Genomic DNA, 24,560 nt, shown 5'->3' with positions numbered 1-24,560 from the left:
TGAAAAACCGGCGACCAAATCTATGCACAATAATCTATATGAGGCCTGATCAAAGCCCTATACAATGGAATCATAACTTCTCTATTTCTGCATGTCAGGATTCTCCGCACATCATTGCCATTATTCGATGCTATGTCTTCACAACTTGTGCTATGTGACTCCTGAATTTCAGGTCCTTGTCCACCATCAACGCGTAGATCTCTCATCTCCTCCGCTTCTGTTAAAGTTTTCCCACCAAGTATATACGTGGCATCCCATCGTTGCTTACCAAATCTCAAAACCTTACACTTGGCAACATTGAAATCACAGTTCCATTTACATACCCATTCATATAATCTATTCAAGTCCTCTTTTAAGCATTAACATCAGCCTGACTCTGGATATCCTCCAGTCACTAAGCAGCAATACATACAGCGCAACCTAGTAGCTGGTGGAAATTAAGAAACGCTTCGACGCGCAACCTTCGATGTACTATCGACTTTCATTCATTTGTAAATTATTCCGCTTTGCGGTAAGACTGCCGTGTTATTGTGTCGGCATTGTTTTTTTTACTTTTTAAATTTTTTATAGCCTTTTGTCAGTTTTAAAAAAGGTAAGTGTGTAGGAAGATAACCATAAATATGTGTACTTATATAAATTCTTAATGTAATTTGATTTTACTGTCTCTGATGCTTTAATCACTGTCTGGCAGTGCTACGTAATACATCGTTCGTTGAAATTTTGCTTTATTTAAATACTGTTATGTCATCTGAAAAGATGACATAACAGTATTTTTCATTAACAGTATTTCTGCCACCTTGAAACAATGGCATGTGAAGTTCAGTATTGACAGATGGTTTATTTGCTGGCTTAAACTGTGTACACACGCTGTCATTTTAAACTTTCTGTTCGGACTATATTATATCCTTTAGCATAGACCATTTCTCTAATGACATACTTAAATTATCATGAGTTGTATTTATTACTTTCCTATGTTAGCTTCATTTTTTTTCTCTTCGTATGTTTAGGTTAGGTGTTTGCAGTTATGATAATGACAACATAACTTTATGATTCATTTTGGTATTTTATTCTGCCTAATGAGAAAAAAAAAATTGTAACCAAGTGCTGTTTCATTATTTTCAGTAATATAATCAGCACTATTATTTATTTACTTTTGGAGAGTAGTGAATAGCATCTGAAAAATGGAATGAATTTGACTAATTTGGTCAAACCCATACCATTCAGCCCTTTCCTTCACTAGACCAGTTGTATAAATTAAATCCCACACATGATAGTTATAAAACCTATAGCAGGAGTGCTGTGTGTGAGAACAAGTGGGAACTTACTGTTTTTTGGATAACTGAAAGTTGTAGTCTTCAATCATTTTAGAAATTATGGAGTTTACAACTGTGTTATAAATAACTCTTTTTAATTTCCCGACATTTCAATCTTCATATTATGATCATCATCTGGAGTATATACAAATATACAAGGACAAGCTGAGTTACATTACACACAGTAAGCTAAAGAAACAATGATCTGATCACCCGTTATTCTACTGGCATGACTTCTGGTGAAAAAAAAAAAAAAAAAATTAGAAACTACATCAAAGCTAAATTCTATTTAGCACCTCCGTAGCACAATTGGAAGAACAACGGTAAGTTGCGCCCTTTGATTAGAAAAGGCCTAAGTTCAATTCTCGTCATGATGGGAGGAATCTTTATATGGACTTTTCAATCAAAGGTGAGTTAGCCGATCTCATGCGGAGGTAGCAGGGTTTTTTTCTCCTGGAAACTCTGGTTTTTCATCCCGCACACAGACAAATCGGCCCTTCAGAACACACGTAATTTACAGACAAAAAATACTAGCTGTGGTGGTTGTGGACAGTAGATGGCATTGATGTAGGTGATTGGTAGTAGAGGTTCTGTGTAGTAGTGGAGACGAAGAGTTATACAATAGGTGTCCTCCCTTGATGAGTCTTCGGACTCCTTGGAGGTGTCATAAATAATAATAATAATATTTAAGATAACATGAGAAAAACATCTTTCTTATAGCTAGTCTTCTTTCAGTAACAATGATGTCCTATTATTAGCATTATAATTGTTATTTTTGATTTAGGATTCTGGATTATCTAAGAGTTAACTATAAACAGGACTGTTTATAGTTAACTCATAGAGAGAAAGGTTCTGTGGGTAGAATATGTGCCTTCCATATGCTTAGGATTTTTAGACCATCATTATTGTTCAGATTGGGATGGTTGATTAGAATCTCAGAGGCTTCCTTAAATTTGCATTCATACCATATTTTGGTTGATGTAAACAACTGGTGCTTTTCCATTCAATTCTGTGTAAAGTGTTCAGGGCATAATCAGAAAGGCCAGCTTCATTATAGTTATTATATTTAATGTGGTGTTTATGTTCCTTTTGTCTGATAGGAATTGTGCATCCTGTTTCCCCTATATATGGTGGTCTTCATGACACAGTTCAACAAATTGCAGATTTTTGTTCTTATGCAGTTCCTTACTTATGCAGACATTGTTACACATGCTTGATACGTCCAAACTGGAAGAACACAGAATTGTTCTCTCTTCATAATCATTTCCATAATAATAACCATTCCCATCATTAACACAGTTCCAACATTGTCACTCTTACATGCAGATTCTCAAATTCCTCCCATCAGAATTCAGTTTCCCTGACTCTGTGTTAGGTCTTATATCATTTCATAATTTTTTAAGACTCCTCACCTTTCTAACTTCACTTCCCATCCACCAAAATTCCCAGACCTGAAACCAAGTTCTTCCAGTGTGATAAACCTTATTACACCTTCTGTGGGCAAAGTGCATAATTTTACACTTGTCAACATTGAAGTGACATCCCCATTCTTCATCCCATAACATCATCTATTCATATCCTCTTTCAACATCGCATCAGAACTATCAGACATTGCTCTTTTTAATTTAGCATCATCAGCAAACAACCGAGTATTTCATTTCACTTCATGAGTGTATCACTGATATGACTATTAAACAATGATTGTTCCATACCAGAATCCTGTGGTATTCCACTGATTTTCTTTTTGGGAATACTCCACCCCAAGCACAATTTGCTGGTTCTTGTCAGTCATCCCTATAACCAAGCTAATAAACTCTTGCTTTAAATACTTAGCATAATTCAGAATAAAACACTATATAAGTATCTCCTCTGTCTGATGCACTAGTCGCCCTATTATAAAATGTAAATTACTAAAGCAAGCTTTCCCTTAATAAACCTAAGTGTCAAATAGTTTAATATTGTAAGGAGTTATTTGTGGTTGTGAAAGAAATCGATCTGGAAGAATGTTACATTTTGATAAAGATTTGCATTAAAGGATATCAGGTCTTAAAGAGTTCATTATTTTAGAAAAATTACATTAATTTCAAATTATAAACATGACACCATAGCACATTAAAATATAAACTGCTTGGCAAGAAGTCAAGACACCATAGTGTTAGGAACAAACAGTCATGGCACCCACCTTAATAAGATGTAGGATCTCATTTTGTGCAATGATTGCAGCAATTCTGCAGGTCATACTTTTTACAAGCATATGATAGCAATCAATGGGAATTTCAGACCATTCTTCCTATAGGCATGTAATGAGGTTCTGGATTGTTGTGGGGGTGGATGCCCCTTGACTTCACTTGACGCTCCAGTTCATGCCAGAGATGTTCAATAGACTTGAGATCGGAGCTCTGTGGAGGCAATCAAGTGTAGTGACACTCATATCCACAAACCATTCATTTACAGCAGCCTTATGACACGGGGCATAGTCTTCTTGAAAGAGACAGTGGGTAATTCTATAGAGATGCCACAAAGTAGGAAGCATACATGTCCATCTGCTCTGTAGAGGGTGTTGCATGATTCGTTGCCCATAACAGTTTTCCAAGCTTTGACTTCCCACTGTACACTTTTTTCACACCACTGAGGATGATGCCGCATGTTGGTTCAGTAATGTGGGATAAGCATATTGCCATCCTACCATGAAAACCTATGTTGTGAGCCCTGGTTCTGAATGTTTTGTGCAGATTCATGTTCCAGTCAATGCCTTGAACTCTGAATTCAGTATGTTGGCTTAAAAATGACATTTTTTGCATATTATCTTTCATAGCACCTTATGGTCATATTCGTTAAGTGTGGTGGGTCATCCACTGTTGGTAGCACTTATAGGTGAGTGCTACTGAGATGAAAGCACTCCCTGTGCTTTCATCTCAGTATGGTATCACTGATTGTTGACTTCGATTGGCTGAATGCTAACAGTTTGCCAAACAGGCCTGTAATATGACATCTTATCATGCCTCTTTCAAATGTTCTTGGTTCGCATCATGTTCTTCCAGTTTATACTGACTGCAAACACATGACGTGTTACATGGCATGATACACTTTGCTCATAGGAGTGTCTTGACTTCTTTCCAAGCAGTCAACATACTGAAATACCATGTACAACTTATAGGATATTCAAAACGGGGTATACAACTTTGAATGACAATAGAAGGTAAATAGTGATAGATGAACAATTTTTATTAGCATGCAAATGTACCCTAACACTTGAAGTTTCAACACACAGTTCGATATGACTGCCTCTAGTAATTCTGCAGATGTCCTATCAATAATCAGTTTCCTGCTATGCGCTGCAGAGGATATCTGGCATAACTTCAGCAATGGCAGCAGTAATTCTGGAATGCAACTCATTTAAATTGACTGGTAGTAGTGGTACAAACACTCGATCTTCTGCAAAGTCCCACAGGAAAAAATCTAATGGTGTAAGGTCAGGGGAATGCAGTGGCCATGCTACAGGCACTCCCCTCTACTAATCCATCCTCCTGGAAAATGAGTATCAAGTTACAGCGTTACTTCTGTCAGGTAATGAGGTGGTGCTCCGTCTTGCTGGAAATGTAAGCATCTGTCGTGGTCATCATTGTCCAATTGTGGTATTAGATAACCTTGTAGCAGATGCGCACACCAGTAACAGTAGACTCCTAAAAAAAAGAAGGGTTCATATGCTTTCATCTTATGGTGCAAAAAACAGCCTTTGGGGTGCTGCGAACATGTTCTGTGATGGTGTGTGGATTTTTGCTTCCCCAAATTCTGCAGTTGTGTTTACTTTCCCACTTAGGTGAAAAGTGCACTCATCACTGAAAATGATCGTGTCCAAAAAAGTTCTCATTTTGTTCTATCCTACTGATCATTTCCATTCAGAAATCTGGCATATCTTCTTATTGTTATGAGGATAAATTTGTATGACTTTAAATGTGGATGGGGTCGTAAAACACAAGCCACACAGTCACATGGGGAATTCCCATTTGACGAGATGCCCGTCTGGTTGACTTTCCAGGGCTTCTCTGCAAATTTTCTCTAACTTCTTCCACAACAGCATCGGTAGCATGCGTCCTTTTCTGTTGACCTTGGATGATGCACAGAACAGCCTGTTTCTACAAAATTCTTGTGCCAAGTGTAGATCATGCACCTACTAGAAGGGTCTTTGCCATATTGCATGCAGAAATTTCTCTGAACTTGTATTGCAGACTTCATTTTCTCAAACCAAAACACACAAAGTGCTCACTTTATCATTGAAAGTCACCATTTTCAAATAGTGTGACATATCACACCATCTAGTGTTGTCATTTGGTAATAAAGTTACATGACCAAAAATTGATGTATTTCACTACAATATGACACTCACTCACTCAGTTTTTGTATGTCTTCTGAGTTATTCTCTGTTCTCCAATTTGTTTACACCGTTTTGAAACATCTGGTATATTTGCTGAGCTCCATCTGTATATATACGGGGCTCAGCAGATATGCTTGCCAACTTCTGGATTTTGCAATTAGCTGCAGACTTTATGAACTAGAATATTTTTTTATTTAACAAAGCATAAGACTAACAAGTCACTCCTACTGACTTACCAGGACAAATATCATTAAAATAATGGTGGAGCAAATATATTCACCATGCAAGTACATTGTAGGATGAATAAGGTTTTGCATAAATTGCATTTCAAACATATATTCAGGGTATTTTAAATTATAGTATCCCTATTCAAAGCAAGCTATAGAGTGAACCAGTGGGTGAAATTCCCTCATACTTGGTGGATACTCTTAACCAGATCATGACAATTAAAAAAAAAAAAAATTCAAATATTACTGATAGGGAAAAGACCTGGAGAAAATTACATTAATGTGAACCAGATGTGACATGAGTCAAGAGTTAATGAAAAACGAAGTTATTCAATATTTATTTTGCTCATCCCACAAAATAATGCGATACAAAAAACATCACATAGAGCTGACATACTGCAAGGAACTGTCAAGTAGATCTGGATAATCAATACAGGTGATGTTCGGTGTTGACCTTTGTGTAGGAGCAGTAGCTGATACTGCCTTACAGCATTGTCTACCAGGCGAAGAACTTTGCCCTAATACACCACGATTTTTTAGGAAATTCCAAAGCCTAAAGTCCTAGGGGGTTAAGGTCTTGTGAATGCTGTGGCTATTTCATAGAAAATTGGTAACTGATACTGCTATCCTCCATGAAATGTTGATGCAATAATTCTTGAACTTCACATCCTATTTGGGGAGGTATTCCAACTTGCATAAACACTTGTGTTTAAGCGCTCTCTTCGATGCAGCTTCAGGATGACAAAACTGCTTGACATGTCCTGAAAATGCATAGCCATGTCTGTGCAAGTCAGGTCCAGTTCAGTGGATTTCTTCAAAGAATAACACTCCAATTTGGCCATAAATCCTATCTATACTGTTATCTTTAACGAATGTAAGGGAACCTGTTGAAATGCACAAGTATTCTCTGTAGCCCAGATGTGGCAGTTTTGATTGTTTACTATTCTACAAATGTGAACATGCACTTCATCACTCCATAAGATGTTCCAAGACCAATCCTTAGCCACTTCCATGCTGACATCTCCTGTTTTTAACTTTTGGCTGTGGTTGAGTGTATATATGTGTAGCATTGCAATGCTTTATGCAAAGTTCTCCATACCATTGTGTATGTTAAATTGAATTGTCTTTCTATGATATGTGCACTGCATGAACTTACAACATTCTCGTTTGGTTGTTCAACAACTGCAGTTGCAAGGTCTTCAGTCATTTGGAGAATTTCAGATTTATGCTCTTTTTCTGACTTTTGGGCTCTCAAATTGCCTTTGTCTTCAAATCAATGAACCATGCTCTGCACTGCATTTGGTCATTGAGCCCTTTCACATAATCTAAAGGTGTCTGTACTTGTGAAGCACTACTGCATCATTTTCCCTATTCCTGTAGAAACACTTTACAAGCAAGGCAGATTTAGGCAAAGCAAGACCCATTGCACAAGTCGAATGACTGTAGTCAATTTGCTCCTTTGTTTATACCACCTTGTGGCAAACACATGCAAAAGTCACTATTTTCAGATTATGTAATACTGATTATGAAAACAGATTGAGAAATTGTAGACTGCAGACACTAGCAAACAGTAGAAAGAGAGGTGATATGATTGAGACTTACAAAATTCTGAAAGGGTCATACAGGATTTCAGTCGATGTAATTTTTCAATTTATGGAGGTGGGGAAAGGACAGGAGGGCATCTTCGAATGCTGAGAATGCTGTTAAGAAGGAGGGTGAGGATTAGATTTTTCTCTCATAGGGTGGTGTGTGATTGGAATGAATTGCCATTGGATGTTGTGAGTGTAGGCACACTGCCTACACTGAATGAAGTCAAGAATAAGTACGATAGCTGGTGCATGTAGTATGTGGCCCTCCCTCGACGAGTCCCTGACTCCCTGGAGGTCTCCTTTAATAATAATAATTTCCACTATCGGTCATTTTTGAACTGATTTTTTTATTGTCAAAATCTCTTCCCCATGATCTGGTTAGGGTGCCCACTAAGTTTGAGAGCATTTCATCTACTGATTCTCTTTACAGATTGCTCTGAACAGGGGTACTTTAATTTAAAACACTACAATGTCAGAAAGCTCAATTCCCAAGTTAACTCTTAGCAGGTGCATAATAAGATATTAAAATATATTACTGAGAGGCTTAAAATGTTTCAAAAATAAGAAAAAAAGAGAATATTATGAAGCCATCTGTATTTTATAGCTAAATATAGAAAGAACCATAAGTTTCTTTCCAGATTTCTAAGTTTCAAAATTTACTAAGGTAATGAAAAGATTATCTTAGTAAATTTTGAAACTTAGAAATAGATGTGATAGATTATTATTATACAGGTTATCTCCGTGGATTCGAAGACTCAATTGTGGAAGATTCGTTTATTTACACATTAGCCATCAATCACACAATACTTATCCTACTTCACCCTAAACTCATTCACTGATGAAGCATCCACAACTATCTCTGGCAAATCATTCATCACTCTCCAAGCCGAAGATCTAGTCTTAACACCCTTGCTAACCACACTCTTTTCATGTACTGAATAAAGTCTTCAGTGTCAATCCTATAAAATCCCTTTAATAACTTAAAATGCTTCTATCATGTCTCCTCTTTTTCATCTGTCAGCTAATTTTTAACGTCTACAGACAGTCAATCTAGTATTCCATGACGAGTATCTACAGGCAGTCAATCTACTATTCCAGTGACGAGTATAGACGAGTATTTCACAGACCTGCAACAATCCTTGCCACTCACCTCCGGATCCTCTCCCCAATTTCATTGCCACAGAATCCAGCAATTCACATCTGTGTGCATTGGTCCAGATGAGGCCTTATTAAAGCTCTATATAAGAGAAAAGTAACCTCTCTATCCTTGTTTTCATATTTCTGTATATCTTTTTTAGTGTGTTCAACAATCACATAAGCTGATGTGCTGTTTTGGTTACCTTTGCAATAGGCCCTCTAAACTTCAAATCTGTCCACAATCATGCCCAAGTCCCCTGTCCTCAACAGTTTCCTGCAGTTCTGTTCCATCAGTATAGTACACAGCTTCTCAAGGAGCATTACCTTTATACTTGGCCATGTTAAACTGGCAGCCATTTACCTTTGTCCACATAACTGCTAGTCTAATTCTTCCAGCTGGATCTCTGTATCGTCTTCATTGCTATTGCTCTTCCCAGGTTAGCATCATCAGCAAACAACTGAATATTTTCTGTCAGATGATTTCTTATATTATTGATATACAAATTAAACAATGGAGGACCAATACTGAGACTTATGGTACAAGACTGGCACTTGTCTTATCCTGGACTGACCTCTCTCTCTTTGATATCTGTCCAAATGCCACCCTCTAATTCAAATCACCAGATTTATATCTGTAAGTAAATAGCCACCCCTGGGATAGATAAGTATGAGAGCAGGAATGATTGTGAAGACCTGGGTTTAGTTTCCCAGGTTTCAAATCTGAATCAAATGCTCGAAGTATCAGAAATAAAGGTGTTTCTGGCAATGGTCAGCTCGACTTGGCCAAAAATTATTGGCATCAATGAGACCTGCTTGTCAGAGAATGATGTAGTTACAGGAATAGAATGCAATAAATACGAGGGTGGTCTGAAACATTCTTGGCCTCGACCATAGATGGCAACACTGTCAGCAAGATTTTTTTTTTTTTCTAAATTGGTACATTAATAAGCATCCATGTGAAATTGCAGGTCATTCTATAAAGTAGTTTGTTTTATACAGCTATCTGAAGCAAAAGTGTTGTCTGTATTCTATTCCCTTGAAATGGATAAAATTGAGTATCGTGCAGGTATAAAATTCTTTGTAAAAGAAGATTTAATGCCAAAAGAAATTCATTCGAAGTTCATAAAAATTTATGGGTTTACTCTTCTCCTTCGTTTTTGACAATTAAGAAATGTTCTGCCGAGTTTAAATTGGCTGTGCCAGCCTTGAAGATGATCCACATGAAGGACTTCCAAAAAGTGTAACAACACCAGAAATCATTGATCAAGTGCACGATATGGTATTAGATGACTGGCGAGGCAAAATGTGTGAAATTGCTGAGACAATAGGCATTTCAAAAGACCCTGTAGAATATATTTTGCATGAAGAATTGCAAATGAAAAAGCTTTGCGCAAGATGGGTGCCATGCTTGTTCACAGCAGATCAAAAATGCACTTGCTTGAAAATATTTGATCAGTGCTTGGAGAGTTTTAACAAGAATAAAACTGATTTTGTGTATCGATTTATTACTATGGATGAGACTTGGATTCACCATTACACACTAGAATCCAAACAGCAGTAAATATAGTGGACAGAAGCCAGTTGTTCAACGAAGACAGTTGGTTCCATCAGTAGGAAAGGTCATGGCATCGGTGTTTTGGGATGCTATTTTGTTTGTAATCTTGAAAAGGGTAAAACAATAACCGGGAATATTATTCCGATCTTTTAACCAGGCTAGAAGAAAAAATTCATGAGAGAAGACCGGTTTGCAGAAGAAAAAATCATTCTTTCATCAGGACAATGCACCTGCCCACAAAGATGTTTTGGCAATGGGAAAATTAAGGGATCTGCACTATGAATTGTTGGAACATTCACCCTATTCCCCAGATTTGGCTCCCTCTGACTTCTGTCTCTTCCCAAAACTCTTCCTCACTGGTCAGCGTTTTTCTTCAAATCAAGAGGTGATTGCAGCTGTAGAGGAGTATTTTGCAGATCTTACTGAGAACCACTACAGTGATGGATAATGGCACTGGATAAATGTATTAGTCTTAAGTGAGATTATGTCAAAAAATAAAAATAATTTTGAAATTATAAATTTGTTTTTTCATTGTTAGGCCGAGAACTTTTCAGACCACCCTCGTATTATATTTTCATAGAAGATAGAGGAAATAGGAGAGGAAGAGGAGGAGGAGTATTATTAACCCTCCTACCGGCCAAGGTGGATGAAATAACCAGACAACCCCAGAATTTTTCGTGGATCAAAACTTCCTCGGCATTCTATCTTTAATGAAATATTTACCCTCCTTCACCGTTAATCCGTTAAGGTGATTTTAGAGCCATTAACTGTAGTGGAGGGACTTTTGAGTCACTTGTCTTTACATGTACTGTGGTACTTGGAATTTGCTTTACTGCACTAGGATATTTGATCTTTTTTTGGAAAGAGACACGAATTGCTGCATAATATATTGTGTCTCTTTCCAAAAATAGAAGCTTCACATCTACCAAAATAAATAATCAATCCTGAAATGACCACAGATCAGTCTTTGCAATGAATATATTTTAGTAATAGTAAATTTCCTTCATTTTACTGAAAATATAGATTCTTTTCGCGAATTTTCAAATGTTCGATTGCATTTAAAATATTTTGTCAGACACAGTATTTATATTTTTAAATAACGTTTAGTGAAATAAATATGACATTTTGCTTTCTTTCTTTGCAAAACACCTTTATATGGATCGTCACATTTCAATTTTAGGAAAGATTTTTTTTTTTTTTTAATTTTAATTTTTTTTTATTTTTATGAACAACGGATAATTAGAGACTGTATTACTCAGTTTCTGATAGTGTTTTTTGTGTCAAAAATTTATATCCAATGGTATTTTATCAGACTCTTTGCCTTATTTTTTGCATAAAATTGCAGCAGATTTTTTATTTTTTTTTTGTAGGATGCACATTACTCTAATATCCAGTGCTTAACCACTATAGATATGTTGAAAATATAATAGGAAGGATATCCTGTATGGAATGATTCAAAATTTATGCTCATTTTTAGGATATTATACTGCAACTCCCCCCCCCCCCCTCCTGTCCTGGAACTCAGTTACACAACTACTTTAAATTTCTACTTGTTTGAAAGCTTTCAGATAGTATTCAAAATCTCTTATTTCAGTTTACCGTTTTGACAAAAGAAATAAAGCAATAATATTGTTGTATATTGCAAGGTTATAATTCTGTACTCTTTCTTTACATCTGAAATCAGCTGGTCAGCAGTCTGCTGAAATTTTTCTAAGATTTAGAAATACTATTCTATATTGTCAATATGTAAAACTGTATACCATACAAAAGAAAGTTCGGTTATATTATTATTTTTGTTTGTTTGTTTCTTTTTTTTTTTTTTTTAATTCTAAATATTATTACTTCTGTTGCAGCTGGTTGCTATTTCTGAAATATGTCTTAGAAATGCTGGACAATAATCCTCTTAGCTGGAGGAAAAGTTAAAAGTCTTAGATTACTCTTTTGAGAAACACAAGAGAGAAAGTTTCTCAGAAGTAGCAATAAATTACCTCCAGCAAGAATGTCTTATTTCGTTTTCAATTGTTGATTAGCAGACATCCTAACACAGAAAAACTGACATTTCTTTTACAGGCTGATGCAGTATTTATGCCAAAAATGATTTCTTTATTTATATAGTGATCAGTTTCACTTGTCGAAAAATACTAAATTATTTGATACAATTATCTTGAAAAAAAAAAAAGGATTTGAATTTTTTAAGAGAAAAGGTACATATCTGTTACATAATCATTTATTTTTTGGTTGAGGGGGTGGGAGAGACATATTCAATCTGCAGGCAATTGTTACAAACGTAAATCACTTCAGGAACATGTCCTTGCAGTTTAGGATAAAATTGTAGCCAAAGATTAACTACTTCAATAATGTCATCATCATAAAATTCCTGCCATGCACCCTCAAGGGGTGTACAGGATATGACAGTACTACATGCAAAAATTACATCATTACTAACTTCCTATCTACAATTTTCCTCCAAATCAGTCTGTTACTTGTCAAGACTCCAACATTATCAGATCTTATATTTCTATCGTCTAAGGCACTTTGTACCGTATCAATCCACCTATATCTTGGTCTTCCTCTGGGTTGTTTTCCTGCCAACCTGGCAGAGAACATTTGTTTTGCTAATCTTTCCTCTCCCATTCTATTTAAATGACCATACCACCTGAGATTAGCTCTGCTAACGCATTCCTGGATGCAGACAATGTCAAGTTCTTTCCTAATATCCTCGTTTTTTAATATGATATTGCCATTGATGCCATCTGTTCACGTCTCTAATCTTTCTCAGGACTCTCATATCTGCAGTCTCTAGTCTTTGGTCAAGTGTTTTACTTCTGACCCAGCTCTCAGATCCATAAGTTAAAACTAGTTTGAACACTGTCTTGGATACAGCTAATTTAGTGTTCCGACTAATTTCTCTCTTATTCCATATGAATTTATTCAGTTGACTTCCCACCATACCAGCTTTGCTGATTCTGTTGTCTATTTCTATATTTAATTTACCATCTTCAGTAAAAATCGTGCCTAAATAGCTGAAATGTTTTATTTGTTCCACAGGTTCTCCATTCACAACACAGTTGACATTTTCGATGATTCTGCCTATTTTCATTGTCTTTGTCTTTTTATTGCTGACCTTCATACCATATCTATTACAACAGCTATTCAAAAGGATTAAACTAAATTTATTATTATAAACAGCTATTCAATTTAGTGAGAGAATCTTGCAGACTTGTAGCGGATTTATTTAGAAGTATAACATCATCCGCATAAAGCAAAGAACTGACATTAACATCTCCAATTTTGATATCAGGTTTAATACCACTTTCCTTCATAATGTGATCCATATAGATAATGAATAACAGAGGGGATAATGTACATCCTTGTCTCACACCAGATTTAACAATACACCATCTTCCTGTACTTCCTTCAATTCTAACTGCTGACTTACAACTCAGAGACAAAGTATTGCTTGATATAATGCCCCATTGACACCAATATAACTGCAGCGTATTGAATAGCTTCTCTCTTGGCACCTTGTCATATACCTTTTCCAAATCTACAAAACTTAAATACAGATCTTTGTTATATTCCCATGCTTTCTCGACTATTTGTCATAAAGTGAAGATCTGATCCTGACAGCCTCTATTTGGCTTGAATCCAGCTTGTTCTTCACCAAGCTTATCTTCCACAATTCTTCTCAACCGTTTCTCAAGTATACTTGCATAGATCTTGCCAAGAACACTCAGTAGGGAAATACCTCTGTAATTCTCACATTCAGTTTAATTTTCCTTTTTATATATGGGTACTATGAGAGCTCTACTCCAGTCATCGGGAATTCGTCCCTCTGTTCAGGCTTTCTGAACTATGCATTGCAGCCACTGTAAGACTTTTATACCACCATACTTTAGCATTTCTGGTCGAATATCATCTACTCCTGCTGCCTTTCCACATTTCAAGCATTTGATGGCTTTTTCTACTTCAAGTATGGATATGCATTCCTGACTGCATGCCTGGTCAGTGTTTTTTACCACTGTGCTGTCGTCACTGCTTGTTTCATTTAGCAGTTTTTCAAAGTAATTACTCCATACTTCAAGGATATCTTTTTCTCCTGTTTTCATGTCACCTTTATCATCTCTAACTCCTTTTACAGCACTCTTTCCTCCATTCCTAAGCTTCTTCAACAACCTCCAGAATATTTTGCCACCTTCTTGATATTTATTTTCTATATTCTTGCCAAAGTCCTCCCATGACTTTTGTTTAGCTAGTTTTACACACTGTTTAGCTTTCTTACATTTGTCTCTGTATTCTGTAAGAGTAAAAGCTGACTTATTTGCCAGGAACTTTTGATATGCTTTCTTCTTTTCCTTCATTGCCTCTTTAACTTCCTTTGTCCACCAGGGAGTTCTGATTTTTTTATCCTTGCACACAACCTCAACACATGCCTCTCTGGCAGAATCAATCAATGTTTTCTTCAGAGTTTGCCACTGAATCTCCAAGGTTTGATTCCTGTTCTCAAGCTCTTTCATTTTCTTTTCAATAATCTTTCTGTATTTTAGTCTACAGTTCACATCTGAGAGCTGCTCAACTTTTATTCGCTTTAAAACTTTCTTACATGTTATTCTTTTCAATATGAAATTCAATTTTATCCTGCTCAAGACTAAATAGTGATCACTTCCAATTTCAAATCCTCTGTACACTCTGGTGTCCTTCACCAGGGAGAAAACATCACTATCAACAATAACGTAGTTAATGAGACTTTTCTTATTCCTAGCCTCTTCTCTCCATGTGAATTTGTGCACATTTTTATGTTGGAACATGGTGTTAGTAATAACCAGTCCATATCTTGAGTAGAAATCCAACAGATATTTGCCATTGTTATTAGCTTTGCTCCTTTCTCCAAATTTTCCCAAAATATTTTTGTATGTTTCACAATCATTTCGTACTCTGCTATTTAGTTCCCCAACAAGGACCAACTTTTCCTTTTCATTGTGTCATTTGCTTTTTCTAAAGTGTCAAAAAAATTCATCCACTTCTACCTTAGTAGAACCTTCTGTGGGACCATAGGCACAAATAAGTCTCATTGTCCAGTTCCCCATTCTCATATTTGCCCACATTACTCTACTTGAGACTGACTGCCATTCAAGAAGATTAGCCTCGTATTTTGTGTTGAATACTATGGCTACTCCTTCTTTTCCTTGATTGTCATTGCCTGAATATAACATTTTGTATTTATTGCTCAGAAAGATCTCACCAGTTTTGGTCTTTTTTGTTTCAGTCACCCGTATTATGTCGATCTGTTACTTATCTCATTCCTCAGCTAGCTCCATTTCTTTGCCATTCAGGCTTCTTACATTGATAGTACTGATCTTTAACTCTGGTGATGTTGAGTTGGAGTTTGTTTTCAGATTTGTTCCAGTAGCTGACTTTTCGCTGTTCGCCCTGGTTCCCTGGTGAAAACAACAGGGGACTTGTTTAGCCGGGCGACTCCCCAGCTGGCATGAAATTTTGTCATGTTGTGTCATCATTTTTTTATTTTGGTTTAACCAATAAGAATACAATTTGGTCGGCTAAATCCCAAATTGCCAGCCCATCCTCGTTCGTTCAGTATCAAAGTAGATACCCAACAGGGTGCACCACGAGAAGGTGAGGATTGGACATTAGGTCAGAAGACCTAGTCGGTTCTCCGCATTCCTTTAAAGGCTATGTGGAGGTCTCCTCTCAGTTATACAGCTTTGACCCTTAAGCACCCCACTTCAATAATGTCACGTATCTAAACTAGAAGAAAATGTCGTTATATCTGCTGATGTCAGAAATCTTATATAAATATTTTTTCTTGCATGAATTCTCTATCAGCTATAATGTAATCAATTTACATATTTTTGCACTCTTGTATTGACAAAAGAAATATATGCAGTAATTTCTTCTTTCTACTACTAGAAAAAAACATAATAACAGAAGAAAAATGTGTAGTATATTTTCTTTTTCATTGGGTGTATTTACAATGTTCCCTTTTTATATGAACTAGCAGAAAATATGTACATATCAATTTAAATAATAACTGTTTATTTCATTTTGTAAAGACCGATTATACAGGGAACCAACAAGGTGAAAGTTGAAAGAACAGTAGATTACAATATTTTGAAAAACTTAGTGATATGAAATGACAAAATTAGCACAGAAACATTAAACATTGGTTCTCCACGGTAACGCAATGCTTAAGTGAAGAAAGTTTACAAGGATTTATATTTTGTCCTGGAATTATAAACTGTACAATAAAATGAGAAAATAAAAATAATTTCTATATTTTTAGCCTCTCTAATATAACTAACAGTCAAATTGCCCAGCATAAAACAAGGAGCTGCCTTTCCTTGTTATTATAGAGAACTGAGCCTCAGCTTCGCCTGATAATCTCTTTAAGTGTTCTCTGCAGCGTGAAGGATTATTGCACCTTCTAAAGGATAGAATAATCAAATTGCACTTCTTATGCATGTTTTTCAACAGGTGTATTGAATCGTATCCAGATTTAGCTGGACGTATATATACGTCCTGGCTGGTTGGGAGGTTAATGATAGCTTGAAGAGGTTCAACCAAAAAAATAGGAGTTAGGAAAGATTGGAGAGCTGATGAAAATGGCTCATTTAGATTGTCTGGTGTGAGATCCTAGCCAATAGGACAAAATATATTGTTTTTACTGTTATAGACCTGGGGGTCCAGAAGAAGATATGAATGACATATATCAGATTAACATGAGTGCAGGCCAAGGAATTATCATGAAAGACTTCAGGTATGGTGATATAGATTGAAAGGAGGAAAGCGCACATGGTAAAATGGAAATAGGATTTATGCAGTTACTAATAATAATAATAATAGGGATAATTATCTGAAACTGGCACATGATGGAATGGACCAGGGGTTTGAAAGTGCTGGATCTGATAAAAACATTAAATCTGTCTATAACTACATGAACTCTATCTTTGATCAGGGAAAGTGACTATGCAGTCACTTTCCCTGATCAAATTTGATCAAATTTCGGTCAAGAAAGAAACTATATGCAATGAATGTCATTAGTGCATGGGAAGGAAGCAATCAGGAAATGTTTGGGCAAGGCTGTATCAGAGTGCATACCCAGATTCAGGAGGATAAACTAAGCAGAGATTAACTGGATGACTAGCAATATAAAGCATAAGTTGCAAAACAAAAAAGCATTGCAGAAGGAATATAAACAACGTGGTTATCAGCATGCCCATGAGTAATATAACGCACAAGCAAGAATGGTAACTAGCATATGGGAAGGAAGGCAAAATCAGATTTTGAGAGAAAATTAGCTAAGCAGACCAAAATAAATCCAATAGTTTTTTTTTTATTCTGTAGCAAGTAAGAGAAAATGATTATAGAAAGATAACTTGACTCATTGCTGATGGTAGAAAAGTGACAGAAGCAGAAGAAATAGTTCAGTTACTAAGTGATCACTTTGCAAGGGTATATCATCCAGGTCACCTGAGTAACTTTGCAGTTACTCAGGTGACAGACTGATGTGAGCATTGAGGTAGGAATTGGAGGTACTCAGTATATTGAAAAATATCAATGTGAATACAGTACTGGGCCTGTGCGGTATGGCAGTTTGTGTGCTATGGGAGTGTGCAAGTGAACTGGCAGTGCCTCTGATGAAGTTGTTTAATCTAATGCTCTGGCAAGGTTCTAAGGGAGTGGAAAGAGGGTAAGATAATTCCATTACATAAAGGTGGCTCCAAGATAGAAGTAGCAAATTACAGACCAATTAGTATATCTGGAGTGGTGGTTAAAGTATTGGAAAAGTTAGTTAAAAGTAAAATTCAGGAATGGGTGGATAGGAATATGATACCAGATAGTAGGCAGCATGGCTTTGTAAAAGTTAGGTCCTGCCTCAATAATTTATTCACATTTTATAATAACGTTATAGCAGAATTGGATAGGGGAAATGGCTACACCATGATACTGAAAGGCATTTGACGAAATACCATGTGGAAAACTTGTTACATAATTAGAGCAAACGGAAATGGATATGAGGCTGCTGGCATGGATTGGGGGGGAGCTAATAGACACACACACATCAGAGGATGGTGAATAGTGGAGTGGAGTGGAATCAATAAAATGAGGGTGACTAGCAGAGTGCCTCAGGGATCTGGATTAGGACCACTGCTCTGTAATTTGTACAATAATGATATAGCTGAAGATTTGATGGGAGATATTCAGTTGTTTTATCAATGATAAAACAGGGAATGCAGTAGTTGATAAAGGTGATGTAGATATCTTATAAGATGGTTCAAATAAATTAGCGATGTGGGCAAAGGACAATTGTTGTCAATTCAATGTTGCAAAATATAAGGTAATGCTTCAAGATGAAATGATTACACACTTTGTATCATATTGATGGTACTAGTTTACAGGAAATTGATGAGGCTAAGGATCTGGAGATGATGGCAGATAGAGATTTGAAATTCAGAGGACATATTGTAAGAGTTGGCAAAATATCTCAGAGGATTACATGGATGCTGAAGAACACATTGACAAGTAAAGGTAGGGTAGTTATTGTCCATCTTTATGAGGCTATGATTCGACCACATGTTGACTGCTGTGCACAGATTTGGTTATCTGCATTTTTTGGGGATTGGGAGGTGGTGGCGAGGATTCAGAGATGAGTGATCAAACTGGTGACAGGTCTGTGGAATGCTCCCTATGAGGATAGATTGGGGGTGTGTGGGTTGCAGAGTTTAGCTGAGAGGTGGAGGACAGGTTCTTTTGAGTCTGTATAATATATATATATATATATATATATATATATTCCACCGTTATAGCCACTCAGGATTTGCTGACCATGCCTTGGACACCTGCCATAAAATACAATGGAAGAAAACTTCCTTACTACACCGCAGCAAGTTTAAATATGAGAGATTATTCTTAGAATTAGTTTCAGTCTTAAAAAACTCCCCAAACCTCAATAAATTTGGATGCATGAGACTATCCCAAATATGGGAGGCTTGCATTCTTAGAACATCAGCCCAAACAGCCAAGATTAATACCTAATTTGACCCTTTAGGACTCTAGGACTGACTTCAGTTGTTTTCTTCAGCCATTTTTTCTCAGTTTTAGTGCCTGCATGCACATTTCATTAATTTTTATGTTTCCTGAAGATGGTAATGTAACATTACTGAAATTTTGGAAGTATTAATTAAAGTTATTTAGTTAATATAATAATATACGTTGTTCTTTCCTTAAAATTAAAAATTATGTATCACCAATGTATAAGTTTATCTACAAGAATATATATATATATTCAGCTATGAAATATGGATCATTCTGTTTATATTACAATGCTGAAATGCAAACTTATTCTCTTTGATAATTGCTCTTAATCATCGACTGCTGTGCTTTGGTGTTAAATAAGGGTAATTGCCATTTGGAGGTGTCATGTAATAATAATAAATCTTTAATCGAAAGCAGATATAAATATCCATGCATGTTTCATATGTATGTATAATATAATAAATTAATGTTTTGAACAAAAAAAAAATATACTCATTAAAATTTTTATCAATTTTAATGAGTATGTTTTTCTCTGAAAGCATTTGTTTATAAAATTTAATTCAGCGTTCTTTGACCAAATTTCAAACTGAATATTTGATATTTGGCTCTTCGGCTAACTCATGATTCGTCATATCCCTAATTATAAAGAGCTTGAGGGCAATTCTTCATTTGCTTTGCTGGTCCCCCCCCCTCCACATACATGAGGAATAGGGGACACTTACAAACAACTAAATGAACCGTTAATGAAGTGAGAAGACTGCAAGTGTAGCTCCACAGGGTTCAGTACTGGAATCATTGCTGTTTAATATATGTCAGTGATATTGTCGCAGGATTACAGATAGATATTCAGTTGTTTCCAGATGATGTGAAACTTGGGTGGATTATTAGTAATAATGCTGATATTTTGGCTCTTCAAGAGGATTTGAATAAGCTGGAAAGGCAGGCAGATTAATGGGGTTGTCAGTTTTATGCAACTAAATGTAAGGTTTTGAAAATTGGGATTCAGAAATAGGATGTTTCAGATCCACTTGGTGGAGTTATACTGGAAGAAGTGCAGGAAGGGGGATCTTGGGATGATTGTAGATAGAAAGTTGAAGTTCAGAGGACATATTACGAAGGTTGTGAAGACATCTCAGAAAAATGCTACAATATTCGAGGAGAACATTAACCACTGGTAGTCCCATTTGTATAAAGCTTGGATCTCCTCTGGACAGCATCAAGAAATTTTAGGAATGCTTTAGGTGGGAGATAAATTTCATCACCTGGTGTGAGACCACTTCCCTGCCTTATTAGAGGCTTGAAGTGGCTTGAAAAAAAGTTCCACATTTGGGCTCTAGAGTAGGGTTTCTGGACTATGTAAAAATAATTACAAATACAAAAAATCTAAAATCAATAAATAGAAAAAAATCTTTAACCCACCCATGGTACCAAATGAACTGAAATCAGCTAACGCCTTTTTATTCCCATATAGGGAGTATGCGAGGCCTATATAACTTTTAGAGACTGAGTGGGCAGTTCAATCTCCATTAGTAGCAAATCATGGATAGGTGGCCCAAGTGCCATCATTTTGTGGTCCCTAACACAATATATTTTTAATGTCTGAAATAGTGTGGGTTCTACGGTCGATTTTCTTGTGTTTATGGGGCGAAAAACCAGTTTCCAGGAGAAAAAACACTTTGCCATTCCAGAGATTGATTAACTCGGGAATGAGCGAAAAAAGGCTTATTAAAAGTTCCTCTAGTTGCCGACTAGACTTAAACTCGAAGTCTGTCTTTGGGCAGTTTAGCATTAAGGAATGCAAACACCATTTCCACTAAGCTCCATAGACTCTCCAAATGAACTATAGGTTTGCAAATAATTTTTTGTGGATGGGGAGCAACATAAAACATCTTGATTTCTGTGTTCAGAGCTTCTCGTTAGGATTTGAAGGGGACGAAGTAATCTTGGAGAGAGAGTACAGAGACAGATTTTAAAAAATGATATCAGGACTGTATAATTTGATTATGAGGATAGACTGAGGATATGCAGACTACAGTGCTTGGTGGACAGAAGATAAAGCGGAGATTGATATGATTTAGACATTTAAGCTATTGAATTACTATCAGATTGACATTGGGGAGATTTTTCATATGGTAGAACAAGGACAAGTCCTTGTTCTACCATATGAACAAGGACTTGTTCATATGGAACCATATGAACAAAAACCTTTACTGGCATTGACCTCCCACATTGAGTTGTGGCTCCATGGGGTCAAGAAAATATCAGTGCCATGTGTGGGTTACAAGTGGATAGAAAGAAGTATTGTCATTTTTCACGAGGAGTTAAAATTATGGCTGCCAGAGACACTTCACGAGGAAGACTGTTCCAGAGGAATATTGAATAAATGAGAAAAGAAAAAGCAAGTTTTTGGTGTGTTTGCATTTGGACTGAAAAGAATATTGGGCAGCTGCTGCTCTTGTTTTACCTTACCCAGTAGAAGGAAAGTGAAGAATGATGGTTGCCGGTTCAGTGGATCAGTGACCATGGAAGCACTTGTATAAAAGACAGTTTAAGCAGTCTTTGAGATAATGGTTAGTCATTGAGAAAGGTGCCATCTATAAGCTGAATCACTCTCTGGAAAGCATGAAGAATTTTTAGGAAAGGTTTTGGGTACACTTCCCCAAATATGTGAACAGGATTAAGATTTGGGATTTGTACACAGCTAACAGCTTGACTGGCAGAAAGTATCATCATGAAAAGTAGCTTAGTTTTTGATTCTGAGGAAGCTGTTGATGTGATATGGTTATGCTAGGAGAGGCCAGAAATAAATGTCGGTCCAGACAGTATCAAGTCTGATCCTGTCTGACTTGTATATTAACTTCTATATAAAAGCTTTCTAAAGTTGTTATATAGAAGTTAAATCTTCTGGAAGTATTAGATTTTTCATAGAGTGCTTACATAAAGAGTTGAGACCTTTCTGCACCAACCAATCTTAAAAGATCTGATGGCCTTCAGTTACTCCCTTTATTGGAAATATTATGACATTTTTATACAAATTCCTGATTATTATATTTTTGTAATTTATTGTTATTTATTTTTTATAATTGGGAATTTTACTGACCGTTTGTAATATTACTGCTATAGTAATGCTTTTTGAAAATGATTCTTTAATTATAATTTTATATTGTGTTTCATTTTCAATTTACTGAAGATGCCTATGATCCATAGACAAAAATTTTATGTCTATAAATTTATTCATGTAAGTTTTAGTTTCCATGTTCATTTTTTGAAACAAGAGAAGTCATTTGTGGGAATTATATAATGGTAAATTATTGAAGTCCTGAAGTGGCTTGAAAAAGTTCTATGTTTAGTCTCTAGAGCAGGGCTTCTGGACTGTGTAAAAAAATAAAATATACAAAAATATATATGAAATTGATAAAAATAGAAAAATACTTAGTCCATCCATGAGACAAATGTACTAGGTCTACAAATAACCTTTTGTGGGTGGGAGCCACATAAAAAAAAAAAAAATGGGAGTGAGGAGCAGATTTTTCACATAGCGAGTAACAAGCAAGTATTTATGTTGCTGGAGGAAATGGGAGTGCAACATTGGTAAATGAGTTTGAGTTGTGTGAGTGTGATTGATTATCCCTGAGAGTTTTAGATTTTAAGTGAAATACAAATATATTAACTGATGTGTGAGTGGACCTTCCACTATGAGTCTTGGACTCCATGAAAGTGTCATTGTAATAATAATATTACTTCTATGCATCTACTTTATCCTGAACATCCTATTATAAAATGATCAGATTACTCAAAAACAAAAAAAAAGTCAGTTTCTGAACAAGTTATGTTGCTCAGTTTCATACGATAAAGTTAGTAAAGCTGTTATTAGCAGAGAGTTTTCAGATTAGTCAGTATGCAGTTAAGCTATTAATAGCATGTTACCAGCCATTTCTTATTTAGCTGGATTTAAAAAAAAAAAAAAATGTATTCACATTCTATGATAATCTTACCATTGAACTACACAAGGGAAATAGATACACCATGATACTTATTGATTTTGTTAAGGCTTTTGACAGAATACAGCATGGAAGATTGTTTGGATTATAAAATATTAGCATGGTTAAGAGATGGCTAACTGATATATCAAAAAGTGGTATACAGGGAATGTTGGTCTGCAAGATTTATCCCATATCTAATATCCCATAATGTGCAGCACATTCTCTTTTGGACGTGCATAATAATTAATAATCTGCAGTATTTGAAGTCTCTTAGGTCCACTGCCTGCTGGCCTGGTTGGCCAAGTGGTTAGTGTATGCACTCTCCAGCCAAAAAGGCTGTGGGTTCGAATCCCGCTGTGGGCATGGATGTTTGTGATTATCTGTGGTAATACCAGTGGTAGATGGTGTCGGTGTAGTTGCTGAACTGAGTGTGGGAGACAGGGAGTTGTAGAGTAGGTGCCCTTCCTATGTCTTTGGACTCCCAGGAGGTGTCATGCAATAATAATAGAAAGTTAGTCATATGCCTAAATATGTATTTCTGTGGAAATTTCACATGGTTTCCTGGATCATGGCATGAAAAACCTGAGTTTGAGAGGGGAAAACCCTGCAAAAATGATATATCACTATATTATTAAAATTTTCTGGATAAGAAATAGTTGTAGCAAGTTTATTTTTTTTCTTATAGTCATTCCTTTTTGGATCCTTGTTTTTTTTTTCTTTTCTTCGTGTGCATATGAGTTCTTAGCATAATCTGATTAGAAATCAGATTATGCATCACAATAAATTAAAAAAAAAAAAAAAGAAGAAAGAAATACAAAGTAAGAATATAACTTCTTGTCAAACACTATCTAAACTAGTAAAAAAACAAAACAGAAAACAATGCTACATCTAAATGCCTCTGAAGCATGGTTGGAAGAATGATGGGACATTGCACCGCTCAGAAAAGACTTGAGTGTGATTCTCACCATGACAAGGAATCTTTATGGGCTTTCAGTTAAAGATAAGTTAGCTGATTTTATATAGGGCAGAGTTTTTCCCATCCTGCACATGGACAAATTAGCCAGAGAACACATACACTTTACAGATAAAATACATTAATGGAGGTCGATGGCATTATGAGTAAATGGTGGATAAGGAATGGTGTGTGTAGATTGAGGATTAAGCAAATGTTAACAGTGAGTTGTTTACAGTAGAGCGTCCTCCTGTGATGTCTCCTTAGACTGAAGTTGTCTTATAATAATAATAATTTTTCATTTACAGTACTTTAATAATATGGTGATACATCATTTTGTTACTTGTATTATCATAAATTAACTTATGCATTGAT

At 35.9% G+C, this 24,560-nt stretch overlaps 1 protein-coding gene across 1 annotated transcript in view; it reads left to right on the top strand.

Moving 5' to 3' along the window:
• The first annotated feature begins 454 nt into the window (after positions 1–454).
• LOC150110054 (ATP-binding cassette sub-family F member 2) overlaps positions 455–24,560 on the top strand; it is a 172,481-nt gene continuing 148,375 nt past the window's right edge. Inside the window, exon 1 of the mRNA XM_090390946.1 lies at positions 455–592. The gene's annotated coding sequence lies outside the window, so the exon portion shown is untranslated. The remainder of the gene's footprint in view (positions 593–24,560) is intronic.

The sequence above is a fragment of the Typopeltis vanoorti genome, chromosome 1, assembly GCF_054136105.1.
Source record: "Typopeltis vanoorti isolate ZY-2024b chromosome 1, IOZ_Tvanoo_1.0, whole genome shotgun sequence".
Classification (NCBI taxonomy): domain Eukaryota; kingdom Metazoa; phylum Arthropoda; class Arachnida; order Uropygi; family Thelyphonidae; genus Typopeltis; species Typopeltis vanoorti.
This window is presented reverse-complemented; position numbering and strand designations above follow the sequence as displayed.